This window comes from Passer montanus, unplaced genomic scaffold (assembly GCF_014805655.1).
Source record: "Passer montanus isolate IOZ18808 unplaced genomic scaffold, ASM1480565v1 scaffold25, whole genome shotgun sequence".
NCBI classification, from domain to species: Eukaryota; Metazoa; Chordata; class Aves; order Passeriformes; family Passeridae; genus Passer; species Passer montanus.
The window spans coordinates 8,570,350-8,591,776 of NW_024367149.1; the positions used below are offsets into that span (position 1 = coordinate 8,570,350).

Below are 21,427 nucleotides of genomic sequence, written 5' to 3' on the forward strand. Positions count from 1 at the left end.
GATGCCCATGTATGAGAGCTCTTTCCACTGGTGTGCCAGGAGAAATTCCCTGGATCAGTGGCTCGGGTCAAAGGTTTGTTATTACCCTTCTGCTTTGAATTTTGAACTCCTCCATCTACATCAGTATTTGGACCATCCAGGTGCCACCCTACTGGGGTGGGAGTTTGGGGTTTCCAGGCTAGCTCTGTCAATCTGTCATTGCAACTATTCCTAACACTAGGACCCCCATTTGTGGATAATTTCAGGTTGGCCAGTACAGAAGTGGCATTTGAAAAATCTTGCTCTGGAGACATTGAGCATCTCTTATATTCGAAGTCTGGCACAGAGAGGAACATTTGCTTCTCTTTTTTTTGTGAAAATAAAGTTGGGAAGGAATTGGGGAGGGGTTAAATGAACCTGTAAAGCATCAGCAGGCAGACAGGTCCAATCCTCCAAAAATCAGCACAGAGGATTGAGATGCCCAAGGCTTAAAAACAATCAACTTCCAGCCTCACAGGGAATGCTGGGGAGGCCCAGACTGGCAGACCTCGAGGCTTTTGCATGCTGTGGACAGCACTCAGTGCTCACAAGAGCCATATCCCCTCCTGAGCCACGTTTTTAAGGACGATTTTGTGCTGTCAGAAGCACAAGGGCTGTTCCACCCCTCTCTGCTCAAACCATCCACATTCAGGGGCAGCAGTGGCAGAGCTGCTTTTCTCTCCATCTGGGCCCTCTGTGTCCTCCAGCAAAGGAGTCAGCTCTTGTGGCTACAGCTGCAGCAATCCCCAGATGTGGAAGCTTGGATCATTTTCTCTCCCAGCCAAGGCATCCGGCTCTGTGGCTTGTTCAGCTAATAGCTTTGCTGGCAGTGCTGCGAGCAGCTCTGGAGCTAAATAGTCATGGCGAGGCTTGGGGAGGAGCTCACCTGTCCTACAGGGCACTTTTCATTCTTGGCTTTGAAAGGATGTGACTCACTGACATAAATTTTGTAGACTACAGAGAGAAACGCTACTGGATAATAACGATCGCCTTTCAAAGTCTCTGCTATCGGATCTCCTGTTACTCCAAGAATTGTTCCTGTCAAGGTAATGTGTTTATAAGCTTTTTTTTCATTGTGAACCAGTTGAAAAGTAGTCAGGCAGCAGGACATATGGAAATCATATGAGGTTTTAGTGCAGTACACTTGGAAGTGATCTCTTCAGGAACGCGGGGCTCGCGAGTCGCAGGGCATTGTTTAATGCCAGACTGCTGGCATCACCCAGAGCTGATGCATGGCAGGAAGGGAACCTGAAACTCCTCAGCCTTTCATCTTTGGGGGGATCACTAAGCTCTCTGGGTTGAAAGTGTCTTTGGTGCTGGTCAAAAATCTCCCACTAAACTTTTTTTCCAGGGAGAACATGGGGTTTGGTTACGTCAACACCATCTGTGTTCTCAGAACATTTGGTTTTTTCTACTGGAAACCGAAACCCCCACTGGTGAGCAGCCCAGTTCTCCCATCCAACACCTGGCAAGGGGATTTAGAGCAGTGATGAGCACAGCATCACCTACCCTGGGGATGTTTTCCTGAGCTGGCACCTCCCTGCTGCCACAGCACTGAAGATGAGGCTGGAATGTAGAGCTGGGATAAGGGAGAATGGCTTTAAACTGGAACAGAGTAGGTTTTGGATGGATATTAAGGATAAATTGTTCCCTGTGAGGGTGGGGATGCCCTGGCACAGGTTGCCCAGAGAAGCTGTGGCAGCCCCATCCCTGGAAGTGTCCAAGGCCAGGTTGGATCTTTGAGCAGCTAGTGGAAAGTGTCCTTGTTTGGAACTGAATAATCCTTAAGATCCCTTCCAACCCAGATAATTCTCTGATTCTATGAAAGATGACATGAGCAGATTTCAGAAGCAGGACTTGCTGACTGTGACTGTTTCCACATCTCATTTCTTGCCTGGCACATCCCTGGCTGCACAAATTACTTCTTATCAAGCTCTGACCATGCTCTTTGCCCCTTTTTTTCTAGATGGACTCCATCCTCAGTATCCTTACGGAGTAACAGACTGTAATTTTTTTATGAAGCACCAGCTGCAGAACCTGCCCCTGGCTCTGATGGTTGCTTACATGTAGCTCAAAGCAGTGTGCAAGCAGGCATTGCACAAAGCCAGCTCACACTTGCTGCTTTAACTCAGCTCCAAGGGAATGAACTCTTGCAGCCCTGCAGAATTCCAGGGGTAAGAAACTGCAGCAGCTGAGCTGGTAGAAAATTGTCCACATCTATGTGGGCAGAAAATAAATTTGCTTTGCAGAAGGCCTGGAGCAAAGAACACATGGCTTGGCAATTACAGTGTGACCATCAGGCTTGTTTTGCCTCTTTTTTAACTCACTGTGTCATTAAAACTTTCCTGACTTGCAATTCTTTGGTGGGTAAATTGCATATTTTTATATTTTAACAGGATGAGCTTTACACTGGCACCTCTCTTAATTTCATCTCTGGGATTGGCTGGTTCAACTTCTGAAACAAGAAATGGCTGAGCAGATCTGTGTATTCTAGCTGAACATCATGAAGTCTGTAGTTTTCTTTAGGGGACAGCATGTGGGCTATTATTAAACCAGAAAACATATGTGAATAATTGAGGAGAGCAATCCAGCATTTAGGTTAGAAAATGTGAAGTCAGCTTGCTGTGAATAACATATCTCTGCATTTTGACCTGTTGCTGACAAAGAATATATTTCACTATTACCTGGATAGAAATGATTGGGGATTTTTTCTCCTGTAAATGAAAGCCAGTTGAGAGAAGCTGGCAACAGACAAATGATGCTCATTCCTCCCCTGCTTCTACTTAATGGCTGATATCGAGATGCTCTGCATTCACTGGTGACACTGCTATTAAAAACATATTTCTTATCTGGCTTTTTTATTCCTACAAATCGAGCGTGGAAATAAATCTGTGCTCATGGAGCAGTGATGGGAAGAGAGGAGAGGAGAGGAGAGGAGAGGAGAGGAGAGGAGAGGAGAGGAGAGGAGAGGAGAGGAGAGGAGAGGAGAGGAGAGGAGAGGAGAGGAGAGGAGAGGAGAGGAGAGGAGAGGAGAGGAGAGGAGAGGAGAGGAGAGGAGAGGAGAGGAGAGGAGAGGAGAGGAGAGGAGAGGAGAGGAGAGGAGAGGAGAGGAGAGGAGAGGAGAGGAGAGGAGAGGAGAGGAGAGGAGAGGAGAGGAGAGGAGAGGAGAGGAGAGGAGAGGAGAGGAGAGGAGAGGAGAGGAGAGGAGAGGAGAGGAGAGGAGAGGAGAGGAGAGGAGAGGAGAGGAGAGGAGAGGAGAGGAGAGGAGAGGAGAGGAGAGGAGAGGAGAGGAGAGGAGAGGAGAGGAGAGGAGAGGAGAGAAGAGAAGAGAAGAGGAGCTGGCCTCAAGCTTGAGGCCACCAAGGTGTGCACCTGCCTGGGCTGAGCTCTGAGCTGGCCATGCAACATTTTCACACAGGAAAACACAAAACTCTAATCCTCAAGGAGCCAAAAATGTGCTGGACTCAAGAGAGGGGATGTAAAACCCAAAGGAGACCCCAGTGCAGCCACTCAGCCCAGCACTGGTGCTTTATGGAGAGGACTGGGCACCAGAATCTGTGTGGAATTCTTCCTGTAGCAGTCCCAGGTGGAGGGACAGCAGCAGAACATGCTGATCCACCATGCAGAGCACTCTGCTCTTGGCATGGGTTCATCCTATTAATCCCATAAATAAGTGTATTAATATGTGGATGGAACACATTGCCAAGTACAAAATAATCCTTGGCAAGAGACATACATGTGTGTGTGAGATACATGATATACAAACACCATCCTACCCAGATCAGGTTTCCAGGGTTAAAAATACACGATGAATTAAAATTTCATATGAAATTCTAGCTTTGGTGAGTACTGGAAAACATTACTTTCCCCCTTCAACCCCATAAAGGCTTTTATTGGGGGAGATGAGTACATGTTTCACAGTACATTTTCCACAATGGAAGGGAGTGTTTTAATCACAAGTGTTACTGGGAAGAAATGAAATTACTTTACCAGATTGCTTTAAGGTACTAAAAAAACCCTGCAGTGGTCCTTAATGCCATGGAGGCAAGGTGGGACAGCACATGGACTCAACTGAAATGTAATGACAGTAAAAAATGTCATCTTTATTTACATTAACCAAATGTGAGTTTGAGGTGATGTTTTACCTCCAGTTTATCTGATTTTCTCTGTTTATTTTATTGTCTGTCCTTGGGGCGTGGATAAAGCTTTACAAGACTATGTGAAGCCAGCAAAGACATAACTTCAGGCTTTTTAAGATCTACAGATGGGCTTCTTTGGAGTGCTGGCAGTGTGTGCAGACAGGATCAGGTATCTGCCCTGAGGGATCTGGGTCTCTGGTGACAGGGAAAATCCCAATCTTTCCTTGTAATGGCATCTACTGACCAAATGGGGAAAAAAACCACAAAAAACAGAGGGATGGATAAAAAAGAGGACACTGGGAGTGCCTCCATATTTCATGCCAGCTCAGACTTGGCCACATCTTGGTGATTTTCTTGCTGCAAAGTCCTTTTAAGAACTCTCTGTTGTTTGGCCACAGGAGGAGCTCCCAAGGAGGGATCCCATCATTCCTCCTATGAGAGGCCAAAACCCACCGAGGTCTGCTGGGGAGGCTCTGAGCTGCACTTCCCACTCTTGAATTTCAGTGCAAAAGGGAACTCTTGGTGCTCAGGAGCTGACTGGTGTGTGCCTCTGGCTGTGTGAGAGCCACACTCACTGCAGGGACCTCCAAATCCTGAGATATTCCAGCCTGCACCCTGCAAACAGCCTGGATTAGCAGGGAATAACATCCCTCCTCTGCCTTTTTAGGACTCCCTCAGGAATAACCTGATATGGTATCAAAACAAAACCCCTCTGTTGCTCCTTTTGGCATTCAGCCCTACCAGGACAACGTGGGACTAATTGATCAAATGAGATTGATGAGGCCACCAGGCAAAGCTTGGGTGCAAACCAGTTCCAGATTTAACACCAGCTCTGCCTTTATATTCCCACTGAAATCACAATTTTATTGCATAGGTAACTCAGGAAAGAACCAACCACTTTGGAGCCAGGCTCTTGGTGCAGTTTTTATTTGTGACATTTTTCCGTTGTGTCTGAACATAGTTTTAATTTTGTGTCAAAATAAATCTGAGACTGATAATTTTTATGATTGTTTTACTGAGAAAAGGCAGTAAACTACTTGCTTTGGCTGCACTTACTACCCTGCAAAAATTATTTGTCCAAGCACAGCAGCAAAGTGGATGAGGGGAGGAATAATAAAAAAGAAAAAAAAGCACCTGCCCACAAAATCCTTTAATCCTTTGCAAAAATTGGATTAAGATTTGTCATGTTCCCTGTTTCAAAGGAAAGGTGGCAGCTCAGAGAGCAATGTGAAAAAGCTGCAAAGTTTGGGTAAAATCCCTCTCCCATGGTTTGTAGTGCCAGCCACAAAGCAGGTAGCAGAGAGGAGGGGTCAGGTCCCAAAGCTGCTCTGCCTTTACCTCAAAGGTATGTAAATCCCAAAGAACCAGTTGCTTCCTTAACTCCATGAAAATAAAGCGCTTGGGAAAATCTGGGTGAGCAGCAGCACCCGTGGGGAGGATGGGAGGAAGAGGAGGGGGAAGAAAAAGCTGTTTTTCTGCAGTTTCTGCCACCAACTACTCTTTTTAGGGTTAAGAGAAGAGCAGCATCTTTCCCAGCTCTGAATGGAGGGGGGCTTTGCTGAGCCCTGGGACGTGCACAGGTAGGTTCCACATGAGAAAAATAGAGAGTTCACGGTAGGTTCCACAGGAGAAAAATAGAAATAAGAGTGATCTAGGAGAGAAATGTAAGAAAATGTGTAGTCTGAGAGCTCCCTGTAGCTCCAGTCAGGCTGCATCAACACCTTGGGCTGACTTGTTCCTCCAGAAGTCGTCACTTCGGTGCAGCTGGGCAGGCTGGAAAACATCCTGGTATAAAATGATATTTGCAGAGTAACCAGAGAAAGAAGAGGTCACACCATTTGTGAAAGTAATCTGAGCAGGGAAGCACAGGCATGGCTGGCAGCTCAGCTCATCAGGACCTAACATTAATTAACCAGAAGTGGAGGAAAGGAGATAAGCCCTGGCACAGGTGTTGGTAGGATGGGGGTTTCTTGCTTCACTCTGGAATCCAGCCATCCCCAAAACACAACCTATCTCTCCTTGCTTCAGGCAATTACCCCCCAGTCTCAGCTCCAATAAACTTCAGCTGGTGCTGTACACTGTTATTTATTTGTGCCTCCTGGTGCTGCTGAGAGACCCTACAGGAACGTGAGCGAGCAGCAAGACATTTCCACCTCTGGTGGAGGCAGGGGAAGTGACATCACCCTGGGGGAACCCGTGGACCAAGAAGATGAGGGAAATGGGATTTTCAGAACCACTGTGAGCTGAACAAGGTCTGATCTCAGCGAGGTTAATTGGAGGAACATGATTACTGGGGCAATCCCAGCCAGGGCTGTGCAGCATCAGGCAGCGCTCCCTGATCGGATGCGATGGGAAGCGCTGTCTCCTGGATCACAGCCCTCCAGAGGAATCTGGCCTTGATTCAGCTGGAAAAGCAAGTTCTCGAGAGTGGAGAACATTGCTGGTGACCTTCACAGGCTACACAGGACGTCAGAGGCAGACCTGTGAGCAGCACTGCAGCTCTCCTCACACTCCGGGAAATGTCTCAGAGGACAAAACCTGCAAGTGGAAAAGCTGAAAAATGCCTGAGAGCAACAGACCACTGGACAGGAAAGTGGGTGATCCCTGGGGTAAGAAGAACTGGTATTTTTCACAATAAAATTCCAGAATGACTCCAGATTCCCCTGATGGACGCAAGGTTTGTTCTGTTACTTCAATATAAGTCAGCTGTTAGGTTGCTTCTTTTCTTTCTGTGTTCCCATGACTACTGAATTAAGTTTTCCCACTAACTCCTCTCTTGAAAAGCAGGAATCTAGAGAAGTTTGAATTGTCTTTGAGGGGGGAAAAAATAAAAGCTTAGTGGATCTGGCTTCTCCTCTGATCAGACACCATAGACATGCTGTTGGTTTCCATACCAGGAGGTGATTAGAACCAGAGGTGAGACCCATGGGTTAACTAGAAAACATCATTACGCTCATCCCACGTGACCTTTCCTCACCAAAAGGGTGAATAGGAAACCAAGCTGTGCGGGATGGAGCAGCCCCAGATTGCTGGCAGATGTCAGGATGAAGAGGAGAAGAAGTTCATTTACGTCTGTGAAGGAAAGGTCACCGAGGAGCACAGCTGATGGCAGCGTGGATGTGCCACTGAACATGACAGCAGCCTGCTGCCAGGGACATTTTCTGTGCAGGCAGCACATTCCACAACTCCAGCTCCAGTTGGAGTGAGGTTAGGTGCAAATCCAGGCTCAACCTCAGACACCCACTGCTGTCCAAGCTGTTTTTAAAGTCATTTTCACCCTGATATTTCCAAAGAGCAGCTCCTCGAGGTGGGTGAATTCCAAAGAGGCTGATTGTACAAATGAGTGGTGGTGGATGGTTGGACTGGGAAAACCTGCAGCTGGAGGAGTGGTGGGGCTGGATATTTTGCAGTGTTTGGGCTGTTTGTGAGCATGGCCTGACTCAGCTGTCTGCGTTTTCTCCCACACAAGGATGGATATTTCATGCAAACCTTGCCCTCCTTTCTTGTTTCCTGTGTATGAGTGACCCAAAGGCAGAGGAGGAGATAATGCAGAAAATCATGATGCATGAGGGGTACATATAAACCAGGAGCATTTTAAAAGGAAACTTTTCAGTATCTGAATTATTTAGCAGCAGAAGAGTTGGAGAAGAGGAGGGAGTTTCTGGCTGATGGTAAAAACAGGCAGCTGCCCTGTGGAGATGTAGTTGCCACTGACACATAGTGAGGAAGAGGAAGACAAAGACTTTCTGCCTGACAGGTTTTGGTGGGAACCACTCCAGGGATGGGAGATGTCCTGGAGAAGGGTGAATATCTGGTGAGTAGCTTGAGACATGTGAGGAGATGTTTCTGACCCATCAGCACAGCCCACACGTATGCTGGGCACCTCTCCCATCTCCCCAGGCAGGACACACCATCCCTGGGAGTGTCCAAGGCCAGGATGGATGGAGTTTTGGACAACCTGGTCTGGTGTAAGGTGTCCCTGCCCATGGCACGGGGTGGAACTGGATGAGCTTTAAGGTCCCTTCCCACCCAAACTATTGCATGATTCCATGATTTTATGATCTCTGTTTATAACACTGCTACTTCTGATACTGATCTTTTTACCCCTTCTCCTTCCATTGCATGTATGTATCTTTTAGGAATCCAGGCATTTCAACCAAATATGAATCCTATTTTTTTTTTTTTAAAGCAAAAACCCTTTAAAAAGCCTGTACAATGTACAATGCTGAGTTAATTTCCTTCGCTTGCAGCTCTTCCCTGAAAATCAGCTCAGCTTTTTGGGGTCTGACTACTCACAAGCACAGCCTGAGCCCGAGCCAGTCAAAGCTCAACACCTCTGAAAAGTCAGCCTGAGCTCCTCTGGGAGCCAGGAGCTGAAGAGGCCACATGAGAGCTACCAGAGCCCTCCTCTGGAGGGGATGCCAAGCTGGTGTCTGGCTCACACATGGTCTGGACCATCCTGATGCAGGCTTGCAAATCCTCACCATCCACACTGAATTTCAGCTGGGGGTTCGTGCAGTAACAACTTCTCTTCTGGCTCAGAGAATTCTCCCCATCAGTGACTCTCTCTCAGTACTTTTCCCCTTCCTGGTGTCTGTGCCTCTTTGAAGGCTGCCATGGATTGGGAATTCATCTTCAGATGAACTGCTGCTTGCCCAGAGTCTGTCACTGCTCTGTGGTCACCAGCAGAAAAAATGCCTAAAAACATTCATCATCATTATGTTAATTATGACTGTGATTGCTGCTCATTCCCAGGAAAAAAATGGAGTTTTCTCACACAGGAGTCCCTGATAAACCAGCAGCAAATCTTTTTTATTTTAACTATTTCTAACAGGAAAAGCACTCGCTTCTGTCTCCTTTAGGGCCACATCTGTGGGTACCAGCACCGGGCTCTGTGTAACCCAAGTGAAAACAGCAAAAGGTAAATGGGAAAGAGATGTCAAGAGTGCTTTTAATCATCTCAGGCCTCCTTTGACACATGTTTTTAATTGCTTAGAGGGGAAAAAAATAAGGGGAAAAAAAAAGAAATAAACCCACTTATGAATAATCTAATAAGCTTCCCAACCACCTGTGAAACGTGGCTCCCCAGCTGCAGAGAATCAAACACAGGAATAGAAAACAGAGCATTCTCCGAGGCAACACACATCCACATTAGATGCACGTCATTCCAAAGCCACAGAAGAAAAATGCATTAATGCCATTTTTGGGCTCATGGCATTCATGCCACTCCATGAAAAATTATCTCAGAGGAGTGTTGATTTAAGGAGCACCAAGAACCTGCTTTAAAGTCAAAAGGTAGAGGGGGAAGATGGAAGAGGGAGACCTGCTCCTTGGCATCCTTTCAAACAAAAAGAACAACATCATCAGGAAAATCCCACATAGCATTTATTTGAGGAATTGCAGTCCAGCAGGCAAAATTACTCAGGAATAATTAAACATGTTTCCCTGATATAAAGATATCCAGGAGTGAGTATTCAAGCAAAGTTAAAATGCAGAGCTGTATAGGCATGGCTTTATTCCAGAAGCAATTTGTTTCCCTGGTATGAAAAGAGTGTTATTTTCACTGTATTTTGGAGCCACCCAGCAAATGTCCTCAAGAAGCTGTTTTTTCATGGGAGAGAGCTGCTACACGGAGGGGGAAAAGGTAACATCCTGACATGGAGGAGGGAAAAAAGGGAGCTGTACTTTCAAGGCTGTTTTGACATGTTTTTCTTCTACCCTGAACCAGACTTCAAATACAGCTCCTTAACCACGACAGCTCAATGACCCACCCAGAGAACTCTTTTTCCACAAACAATATAGCGTCAGGAGAAGGAGCCTGAGAGGAAAAGCAAACACTCCTTAAAGCAACTGCTTTATTTGGATAGTTCTGAACCACTGGCATTGGGGGCAGGTTTTAAGTTGGTGGGCGTGAGGAGAGGAAAGCTCATGGTTTTGATTTGAAGTAGCCACATCAAAACCTGTTTTAGAGAAGGGAATGGCAGTATTTTGAAAAATACATCCTTCTTAAGGGGATGTTAGGGAAAACAATTCCGTGGCCTGTTGAATGATAAAAGCCAACACGCTGGCTGAGGAAAAAAAAAATTGCCTTTAAGTGCCTTGCATAAATGCATGATATACCTTGCCTGGCTGCAGCAGTGCCTGTAGGTGAAGGAAATTGTCATTCACACGTGTTGCTTGCGGGCACAGAAGGGTCAGCCAGCAGAACTGGTATCAAAATGTTGCCCTTTCTTCCCCACCAATCTGTAGTTGTGCACAGAGTGTTAACAAGAATTTAAAACCTGCCTGTCCCACCCTAAAGGGACACATGGATACACCCACCCATCCTAGCTGGGTACCTCCTGGAGCCAGGAGTCTCCAAGCCACTGCTGGTGCAGCACTGATGGGTGGCACCAAACCTGCACGCTGGCAGCTGTGGGATGGTGTTGGACAGCAACACTGGGAAATTAGGACATCCCTTGCAGACTTGCCCAGGCTTTATCTTTGCCTTTCACATGCACTCCTGGCAGCTGTGTTATAAACCTACTCTGTGCTTTTATTTGGTGACACTATTTCACATCTCATGATACCACAATGCCTCTCCCCCGGATGGCTGCTCACACATCCAAAGAACTCTTCCTACTTTTTGTGAACCACGTTTTACATTTCCACAGGTGAGGAAAAGCAAGGCAGCTCTTCTGCATTTCCAGAGGCTTCATGGCAGATGGGGAGGAGCACAGACAGCAGCAGATGGGTGACATCCCCGCCCAAGTCCAAGGGTGGGGTGGGCTGGCCATGGCATGGCTGGACTAACAAAGGATTTGTGTGTCAACCCATTTCCTGATGGGCCAAGAAGTTTCTGGTTGAGGCAGCCAGAGATCTGCAGTGCACTTCCACAAAGGACTTTGAGGTCTGGAAATGTGTTTTCACTCCGGTGTGGAAAAAGAACCAAACTTTACAAACACTTCCCCAAAATGTTTTTTGTTGTTGCTGTTGCCATTGAAACATCTGGTTTCAGACTGAGAAGATCGGGGTTCTCATTTAGATTCTTCTCTGCTTATAAATTGACCTCAGAAAAGCTGAACACTTTCCCATGGAAATGTTATTAATGGGACTATTTCACTGCAAGATGTTCTGGTTTGGATGAAACAGCATTTTCCGACAACAATGACAACAAATCTCATTAAAATGTTTGAGTAGCTCCAGTCTCCAAAAGCACCAAGTGGCTTATTGAGCATCTTCAGATCCTGCAGCCTGAAACATGCAACAACAATGTAAGAGCATTGTCACCCATCAGATAGGCAATAATTTGGAATTCACTTTGCATATCTGTAATGGACCCACATCAATGGAGCTTTGTTTGCGAGAAATCTCTTATAAAAATGGAAAAAGGAAAATGCCATGAAATACCTCCAGCCTCTCAATGCCATTCAGCAAGGATGCATTTTGGTCATTAATCATCCACATTTAGGCAAGCAGTTAGAAAAGCCCAGCTGTTCCAGGCCACAATGCTCTCCTTCATTGCATTAACGCCTCCCTACTAACAAGACAACTTCAACACACGATCCCCAAGAAGGGCCAGAATGCCTTATTCCCAACGTGGTCATTGTGGCATTGTTTTAGATTGAAAAGTTCATGGAGTTAATGCCTTTTTAAAAGATCCCAGTTGAGCCTAATTATCTTGTGAAGAGTTCTGTGCAGGCAATATCTGATTTCAAACCAGTGTTTATCCGACTGCTCCCAGGACAGCGCGGGGTCTCTGGGGACTCTGGACCTCAGCCTGTGTTTTCCCCTAAAAACCCTCACAGAAAGCACAGCCTGGGAGCAATTTTGGACACCACCCCTGCAGAGGTGCAGGTTTGGGATGGGGCTGGGTATGAAAAAAGCTCTGAGTCCCCAACAGGTGGGAGCTGCCTGATGCATTTAACCTGTTCTTAGAGTTTCACATCCTGCTGCTGCACTGACCAAGTGACACCTCAGTCCTCCCCCTTCCAGAGATGTTGCAGCATTTCCTCTGCTCCTGTCTAATTCAGGAGATTTTTTTCTCCCATGAATCAGACATCCTGCTCCCAGCCTTCCTTTCCCTGGTACTCACACCCACTCCTCCAGCAAGGTGGCCTCCTTGCTTCCCAGCGCTTGCCCTCCTACTCACCGGTGTCCAACCATTCCTCGAACTCCCAAGCCTGGGCTTTCCCAGGGGATTCAGTGCTGGGAGGGATTCTGGCACTGCTGAGCCACGCCAGGCTGCTGAGCACTTCCAGGTAAAGCTCAAGGTATATTTCCCTGCATCCAGATATTGCACATCTTCCTGCACAGGAACTTCATTCCTCATTTTCACCCCAGGACTGGGACTGCTCACAGCCACCCCCTCTTTTGGCAGTACCTCTCCCCTTCCGTGCCTTCCAGGGACAAATCCACCACTGTTCAAACCCACAGCTTTGGAGTGGGTTTAAAATTTCCCAGGGCACATTCCTACACCCTCTAGTTTCCAAACTCTCAGGAATTTGCCACACAAACGTATTCCTTCTCTTTATTTGTTTCTTCCAAGTAATTAGAGGGGGGAAGGATTGTTTGCTACCTGTCATACCTTGGTTTAAACCATTTGGGAACAAAGTGAGAAAACAAAAAAAAAGAAAAAAGGAGAGACTCGCAGTGGATTAAGACTGCTGATTGTAGTAACAAGAGAAGGTATTTTAATGACAGGTTTAAGACTTGCTAAGTAACTGCCATGAGGATTATGAATACATTTTGTAACAGGGTAAGATTAAGAGATAATCCTTGAAAAAAGAATTAATACGGCCAATGGATTTTTAGATGAAAAATAAACTACAAAAAAGACCAAACGCCCTTGAAAATTCTGCACAGGAAAAGTTTTCCATAGAAATGTTGACTTTGTTAAACATTTTCAGGTCAGTGTCCTCGGCAGGATTAAGCTGGTGTGTCTTAATGTGAGTGAAACGGCGTTGATTTATACCTCATTTAACTTGGGCATTTTTAAAATGAACTAACAAGCTCCTTGCCAAGCAGCAGCCTGGCATCCCCAGCCACAGGGAGAGTGGTCTGCAAGGAGCAAGCTGCCTTCCTTAGAAAACGAGCTCTTGCTCCCGAACAATGCCCTTATTGATACCCAAATGTCATATGGAAATTTTGAGGACACTTGGGGCCTTTCTCTTTCCTGACTCCACAAGACTTGATCTTAACCCTCGCCCAGCTGAATCTCTGACCAGCCATTAGCTTTTGGATTTGACCCTTTCATTCTGTATTCATCACGAGGAAGACAGGAAAGGCTGTATTTTCACTCTGTATCAGCAGTGGGAATGGACTGGACGTGGCACCTTCTTGGCTGTATGTGCGTGGATTTGTATCCACAAATCCATGCAGATCCCTGCTGACAGTGAAGCAGTTTCTGAGCAAGTTTTGGGGCCCTGCAAGACCAGCTGAAGGCTTGAATTCTTGTGTTTGGTGAGGGACATCTGCCAGCTGTAACACAAACCCAGCACTGACAGGAAGAACTCTGCCTTTCTGCTGGCCAGAAGAAACTGGGACTCTTTTCCTCACTATCTTTTTAAAATGACACTTATTCCAGTACAAAGAGGAGTACAAATTTAGAAACAAGTTAAAAGTGTTTTCAGGAAGTGTTATAGGCCCTTTCAGTCAACTTGAAGCTGAGCTTCACCAGGTCTGTTTTCCAGCTGAAAAATCAGCTGCAGGACTTGGAGTTCATAGTGGGAATTTCTGGTCTAAAGCATATCTGAGCTTTGTCCTTGCAAGTAACACAATATTTTTTCCAATAGAGATGCCTTGATATTATCCATGAATGAAACACCTCAGAAGCTTTTCACTTAAAAGGAGTAGAGGAAAAAGCAGTCAGTGGAAATAAAAATAAGAATTAATGGGTCGTTTTTGGTTGGAAGCATCCTATGAGCTTTTTAGTCTATTAGGAGTAAGAGGTGATGATCACTGCCTGTCACACTGTGGGATAAATCCCAGCTGCCAAAGGCTGCACCCATGGATGGATCTTTGCCCCATATCACACCAAGGCAAGACTCAAACTAAATTCCTGCTATGACATTACGTTGCATTTTGGGGCTGCTGAAGGGCTTTAAGAGATCACAGAGAGAGATATTACAGGCAACAGATGAAAGTAAAGGACAATGCAGCTCAAAAGCACAAAGTAGTTGGGACATAACCTTCCTCAAGACCCTCTGGAATCAGATACACTTCATGTATCGGGAAGGTTTTTAAGCTCGCGGTTAAGTGTCCAGTTGAGGTCTTTGTTTGGTCCATGGCCAGAGAGAAGCAAAAACTTCTTTTTCTCCCAGAGAAAGAGTTTCTTGCCAAGAATCCCCACACAAAGAAAACAAACACAGGAGAAGGCACCATCACAGATACCTAGGGAGATAAGCTGCAAAAACATGTGCTCTGGGCAAAAGTGCAAGGTGCAGAATGTGAGTTCATGGTCTACATGTGTTCTTCACTCTGCTTTGTTTGTTTTTGCTCGGTTTTGATGTGTTAAATTAAGGGATAGTTCATGGCCATAAGTCATCTTCTTGCTGTTGGAAGCCAAATAGTGGGAAGCAGGTATCTTGCACATCAGAGCCCAGCTGTTTCGTAGGGAGACTTCAAATGCCAGAGCGAGAACATGAGCAGTTGTTCCCTGGCCTTATGATGTTGAAGTAACTCCAAAGCTTCAGGAACAAAAACTGCCCTAGGTCCCAACTACAAATTGGAAAGGGATGAAAATACCTGCAGCTCAGAGGGGATCAGTTATTGAGATCATTAGCCTGCCAGGGGTGAGACTGAGTTTCTGTGATCCTGCGTGGTGCAGTTGCTGCTCCCAAGGCTTTGCTTGGAGCGGGACCAGCCTGTGCAGCACACGAGGTGGTAAATCTGAAAGGGTGATTATTCTGCCCCCACAGTTCAGGAGGAGGCAGGGAAAGATGATTCTCCTTCACCTGCCTCTTCCACACAGGGAGCAGGGAGATGCATGAGGCCAGCTGTGTCCCCTCACCATGGCTGTGGTGGCCCTCTCTCCTCCTGCCATCAAAAGGGGAAGGCTCCTGCCTCCAAATCCTTTTCCTTCCTCCCCTATTCTATGCTTCCATCTGGAGCAGTCCACATTTTTTCCTAGTCTGCTTTCATCTGCTCCTTCATCAGCAATATTTGTGATCAGACTGAGCTGGATGGGGCCTGCTCTGGTTGAAGGTGTCCCTGCTCGTGGCCACAGAGTTCTACTAGGTGATCTTTAAAGCCCCTTCCAATCCAAACCACTCTATGACTATATAATTTTCATCCAAGGTGAAACCACATATTTCCTGCTAAATGTGGTCTGGCTGCTGAAGCTCTGTGTACAACACACAGAGGTGGAAGGTTTTGTAAAGGCACAAGCAAAGGAATCACATAATTTGGAGAAGAGATGAATACTCTCAAAAGGTACAAATAGACAGCTAAATATTTTTCTCCCCATTGTCAGAGAATAACAGAGTAATTTGGGTTGGGAGGGATCTTTAAGGGTCATCTAGTGCAAACCCCCTGCAATAACAGGGACATCTTCAACTACATCAGGTTTCTCAGTCCAAACTGGCCTTGAATGTTTCCAGGGCTGGGGCAGCCACCAGCTCTCTGGGCAACCTGTGCCAGGGTTAACCACCCTCATTGTAAAAACTTTCTTCTCTATATCCAGTCCAAATTAACCCTCTTTTGGTTTAAAACCATCACTCTTTGTCCTGGTCACAACAGGTCCTGCTGAAAAATTTGCCCTCTAAAATATTTGTTCCCTTTAAGTATTGAAAGGCTGTAACAACATCAGCCTGGACCCTTCACCTCTCCAGGCTGAAAAACCCCAACTCTCTCAGCCCATCTCCATGGAAGGGATGCTCCATCCCACTGATAAGAGGAACTTGGGCAGCAAAACAAAAATCCAACTTTCTACAGAATTTTCCCTCGCCAAAATCATGACTTACAACTGTTAACATTCAGAGAACATCATCCTAAAAATGTACTGCAGCAGTAAAATCTCAGGGTTGTCACAACCTTGCTACTTGTGCATCTGGCAAGTGTGCTGTCAAGCACCAGCCTAAAAGCAGCAGCAACCAAAGCTGGAGGATGATCAAATATTTCTGGTTTGTGTTTCATTGTGATCACCATTTTTATCTTTTTGTTTCCTAACAGAGCTCCATTTCAGGAGACAGTGGGGAAACTGCTGGAAGCCAAAATCATGTCACTCTGCTGGGCTGCACAGACTGTGGCTGGGAACCCAAATATTGTCTGTCAGACTGGGAGAGCTGGACCAAATAATAAAGAGAAATATAAGTTTTTTTCCCCCACAAACAAACAGTGAACTTCTCGGTTTGTTATTTATGGGTTTCATAGCTTCAAATATTCTCTGGAAGTGTTTCCAAGAGGTCCACTGAAATTTTACCACGAAGATAGCTTTCCTCATAAAATTCCAGAATTGAGATATTCATTCCTGGTTGCTCAATATTCAGCTCCCCAAGCAGGAAACAGAGGGTTTAAATCATCAGTGGCACACTGGGGCTTCAGAGAAATTAAACTAAGCAGTTTTTTAACACGCCTCAGTCGCCAGAAGAGTTTGCATAAAATGCATACCAATAAAGAAGGCTTTCATAAACTCATCCATCACCGCACACAGGGATTGGATACATCTGGTAATTTATTTCCAATGGATAACCCAATCTGTTCAGAACTAAAGGAAGGTGTGAGCCATTGGTCTCCCTTTTACATCCATCACAACTCACTGGTACCTGTGATGACAGTGAAGCCACCAACAAATGCACAGCCTGGCATCAAGGTTGTAGCTCTCCTGTATGTTTTCCTAAATCCAGTTTAAAGTCATAATGTACTTTATTAGCTGCAGACAGAATATTTAAATTAAAAATATTTTTTCTTTAAAGTTTCATCTTTTGAAATGCCAATTGGTGATATTCAAGCCACATGTTAGCCACTTGTTTTTAGGGTAGAGGGTGTACCTTAGTACAAACCTTTCTCTGTTTCTTGAAAAAACAACAATAAAACACCCTTTGCCTTTTATCCACATCTGGCTGCAGGAAAACAGTGACCCATGGAATTCAAAATTTCATACTTCACTGCTGCAGGCAAAGTCCTGAGGTTACTCTTGCTGTGTTTGTGAAAGATGTGGCGCTGTCAGGAGAAGAGCTTATTGAAAAAACACATGGGGGTTCTGTTTCCAAAAATTACGGAATTAGTTGGTGATAAGAGGCTTTTTAATGCCCCCTAGCCATTTGTGGGACTTGATAGGGAATGGTTCTGTTAATTGCAAGACAATTGCAAGAGTAAAGAGTCCATGTGAGATCTTGAAGAGTGCCAGCACCACCACCACAGCTCAGCTGCTCTGTGTTGCACAAGTAACATCTCTACAAAGGCCTCCAATTCCAAGCAATTAGGCATCAATAAAACAAGTATAATAAATAAATATAATAAAATAAATAATAAAATAAGAGTAACCTTGGATCTCACCTTACACTGAAGATGTCACAATGCCATGATGACTCAGGTTTCACACAAATTCAGGCAGGGAAGGAATCATCAGGAAGAGGAGGAAGAGACACTGAAGATGTCACAATGCCATGACTCAGGTTTCCCACAAATTCAGGCAGGGAAGGAATCATCAGGAAGAGGAGGAGGATGAATTAAATTCATTTTCCCAATTCATAAATCAGCCTTCTGCATTCCCAGGGACCATCAAGTAGAACTAAAATTTGGCCTGAACTGAGAATCTGGGAGCTCTACTCCAATCCACATTCATCAAAGCAGCTGCCATTGGTGCTACAGACCTTACATGAGAGAGGTATGAGCCCAAAGACCACCACTATCCTTTTATCACCCCCTTACCTCATTGCTGAGGGTCTCAGACTCATCCCTCATGTTCCTGGCCTCTGTTGAAAGGAGTTCCCATCTTGCTGGGCATTTTTTTGGGGGGTGAGAAAGCACAGCTGGGTGAACACAACCCTGTGGAAATAGAGGTGTGAGAAGCCTCTGTCAGCCTCACCATTCCCAAATGAATTTTTCCTCATGAGGGATGTAGGTGGATGATGGAGCAGTGAAGAAGGCAGCTGTACAGGATCATGTCCTGTGGGAGAGGCCATGCCCAGGGAGAAGGAGGGAGCAATGCTAGCACGTGGAAATTCTCCCAGCTTTGTCAGCATGGAGCAGGTATTGTGGAGCATTCTGAAGAAAGGCCACTGTGGTGTGATTTACAGGGAATTCTGTGCTGTAATGAGCCCTCTGTGGAGCAGGGACAGCTCAGGAAATGTTCTTCTACACAGTAAATGCAGGTTTCTGGAGACAGTTCCAACCAAACCCCTTTTCCATAGATTTTCCACCACTTGTGTGGGAAGAGGCAGCCAAGCAGAGGCCAGGAGTGGCCCTGTGTCCCAGGGCTGGCCTGTCTCTGGGGTGGGGTCCCTGCACAGAGATGCCAGCGGGTGTTGGGGCTCAGCAGCACAACAGCAGGTCACAAAAAGCTGCCCAACACAGCCAGGTCCTTGCTGTGCTTTCCCCACCACACCCACTGCAAGAGGCATGTGCTGAAGGGAAACGTCCAGATCCCAAATCTGGCTTTGTCTGGGATGCAAATCCCCTCATCTTTCATGTGTGTGTAGGGAGGGGGCTGGGGGATGACTTTACAACTTTAATGACTGCAGAAAGATATTCATCTGCCGGTAGGACCTTTAGGAAGCACATTTCCTTCTGCCCTGCATGTGACTGGGGAGAACATTTGGTTGACATCTTTCTTTGAAGCTCCCCAACCATCCTACGTATCTACAAACTCATTGGCAGAACCACAGTTTCACGATATTTTCATTAAGGAACAACTCGTCCTGTCTGCTTTGATGCTTCCTGGTCTGTGATTCCTGGGGGCAGTATTTCAGCACTGTGTGGGTCACTGGGCCTCATCTGTTTAAAGGGAAGGTGGTTCCACTTTCGCGGTACAGACTTAAAGATGTTTAAGTCCTCTCCTGACTTATCGGCTTCAAGTTTCAGCACATGCCATAATAACTCCTCTGAACATGCCTGAAATAGATGCAGGATGAGGAGAGCTGCCTGCTTATGCTCATACATATGTGCTTACAAATCATCATGCACTGCAATAATTCAAACATTGACAAATGGAAAAAAACGCCAGCCTAACAAGTAAAAAATCACTTTATATATATATATATAGTGCTATTATCTATTCCTGTTAGGAGGAAGATCTGGGTAATAAAATCCCTATTATTTCTTTTAAACCCCAAGCTGAGTAATGCACTCTCTCATTTTAGCCATATGGGAGCTATAGTAGAAATATTTCTTCCCATTTGGATCACCTAAGAGTTAAGCTAGGAGAAACACGGAGCACACTAATGACACCAAGCCCATGCAGATAAACATCATATGCTTTCCAACTCCATCACATGGTTTATATCAACAGTGCTAAATTCCTCCATAATTCCCAAAATTGCATTCCAACTGGTTGACATCCACATTAGCTGGATGTTAATCCAGTTAAAAATAAATGCAAATTTTGAGTGGAAAATGAACTCATATGTGCTTGGAAAACAAACCATTCCCAGTTTGCTGTCTTTTGGGAGACATCAACAGCCTTTCTGCCCTGATCCTTTCAAGGTCATTTTGAGAGGGTTGCTTGAAAAAGAGTGTCTAAAAAGGCTAAAGGGAAAGGCAAAGGGGAGGGGGTGACTCCCCAGCTTCTCTGAAGGTGACCTTCATCCTCACCTCTAAGGTCCTGTGGTTTGCCCAGCAAGCCAAAGGGAACAGCCCTGCCACCCATCCATGTCTCCATCCCACATTACGGATTTCCTACAGGGCTGCTCCAGTTGCAGGGAGGTGTGATTCATGAGTGTTGTTTTGCTTTTTTAAGTGTTTTTTTTTTTAAGCCTTGTGATGTTTATATCTTGCAATGAACTTTTTAGCATATTTTTATGTAAATAATTATTGTTTTACACTCTTTTCTGGAAGAAGAAAAATCTGATGGACTGTTGTCTTGTCCAGTGTCATTGGAGAGGTGGTACTTTCATCCTCCAATCCACTGTTATTTTTAAAAGTCTATAAATGTTGAAGTCAGAAAATAAACTACCCTTCTTTTTACCTTGGAGGTTCCAGCTCCAAGGAAGTGCATGTTGTTTTATTTTGTGTCCTGTAGTGACACATGAGAAAGATTTTCTGGTGTATTGGCACAGCTTTTAAAGAGAAATGTCATCAAACTGCTTTCCTTTTGCCCCCCTATACCTGCTGGCCCATCCATCCATCCATCCATCCATCCATCCATCCATCCATCCATCCATCCATCCATCCATCCATCCATCCCCTCCCAGGGTTATCCATAGCAGCACCATCTACTGAGTCCCAGCGTTACTACAAGCTCCTTCAGAGAGCCCTGAACAGGGAGGAAGCCCCAGAGCTGGAAGGGATATTCAGTCCCACGTGGAGAAGCTCCTGGTGATGACATCTGAGCCTGGTCCATGCAGCTCTTGCCCCCAGCCTCATTTACCTGCCTGCTTTTCTGCCCAGAGCTCCCAGGCTTCCCATGCAATAACACACAGCAGCATTCCCATAAGCCTGGGAGGGGGCTGGCCCATGCTGGGATGGAGTCTGTGGCCCTGATTACAAGTGCTTTAATGTCCATTTCCCCACTCCTTTGATCCTGCCCATGGCATGCAGAAGAAAGGAAAATCTGGCTTTTGTCTGAAGCACATTTAACCCCGCTGCCCAGAAATGGGACCTTGTCAGTCAGTGGATTTCATGGGTGGATGAATGGGATCACAGCAGTCCCCAGTTCATTAAAATAAAAGGCTGCCCTAGCTCTTACTTCAGATCTATTAGGAAATTAATGCATTTAATGTCAAACCTTAATGGCAACAGAACATGGCATTATTACTTTTATAGGACAAATACAAGCAGTAGCTAAATAGCTCATCAGCTCCCGAGCTGCAGTGGATTTCAGACAAGCTCCTGCTGCCCAGCTGGTACAAAATCCCCAGTAATAGACCACAGATGGTACCACTGTAGCCAGGGGTCGAGCAGGCATGCTGCTAAATTGGTCTGCAAACAGCAGCCTGGACCCTGGGGTTGCATGTCCCTGTCTCCAGCCAGGATTTTCAGAGGAGTTTGATGTTGGGGGCCAAGCCTGGCCACTTCTCCTCTTCTCTTTTTTTTTTTATTTTATTTTTACTTTAGGAACTCCAGCCTGATTTCAAGCCTTATGTAGACACTTCTTCCTTAAAGAAATGAAGCATTTGACAGAGAAATGCCCA

General features: G+C 45.7%; 2 long non-coding RNA genes across 5 annotated transcripts; both read left to right on the forward strand.

Moving 5' to 3' along the window:
- The first annotated feature begins 824 nt into the window (after positions 1–824).
- On the forward strand, positions 825–2,906 carry LOC120503242. Its single transcript, XR_005627693.1, has 3 exons — positions 825–1,064; positions 1,370–1,454; positions 1,985–2,906. It is a non-coding gene; the product is annotated as an uncharacterized LOC120503242 (long non-coding RNA).
- A 424-nt stretch (positions 2,907–3,330) lies between these two features.
- LOC120503241 lies at positions 3,331–16,872 on the forward strand. Of its 4 annotated transcripts, none has more exons than XR_005627691.1 (3): positions 3,331–7,971; positions 8,408–9,078; positions 16,308–16,872. It is a non-coding gene; the product is annotated as an uncharacterized LOC120503241 (long non-coding RNA). The 4 variants fall into 4 exon arrangements; XR_005627690.1 differs by lacking the exon at positions 16,308–16,872 and adding an exon at positions 10,811–12,979; XR_005627689.1 differs by lacking the exon at positions 16,308–16,872 and having other exon boundaries at positions 8,408–12,979.
- The last annotated feature ends 4,555 nt before the right edge of the window (positions 16,873–21,427 follow it).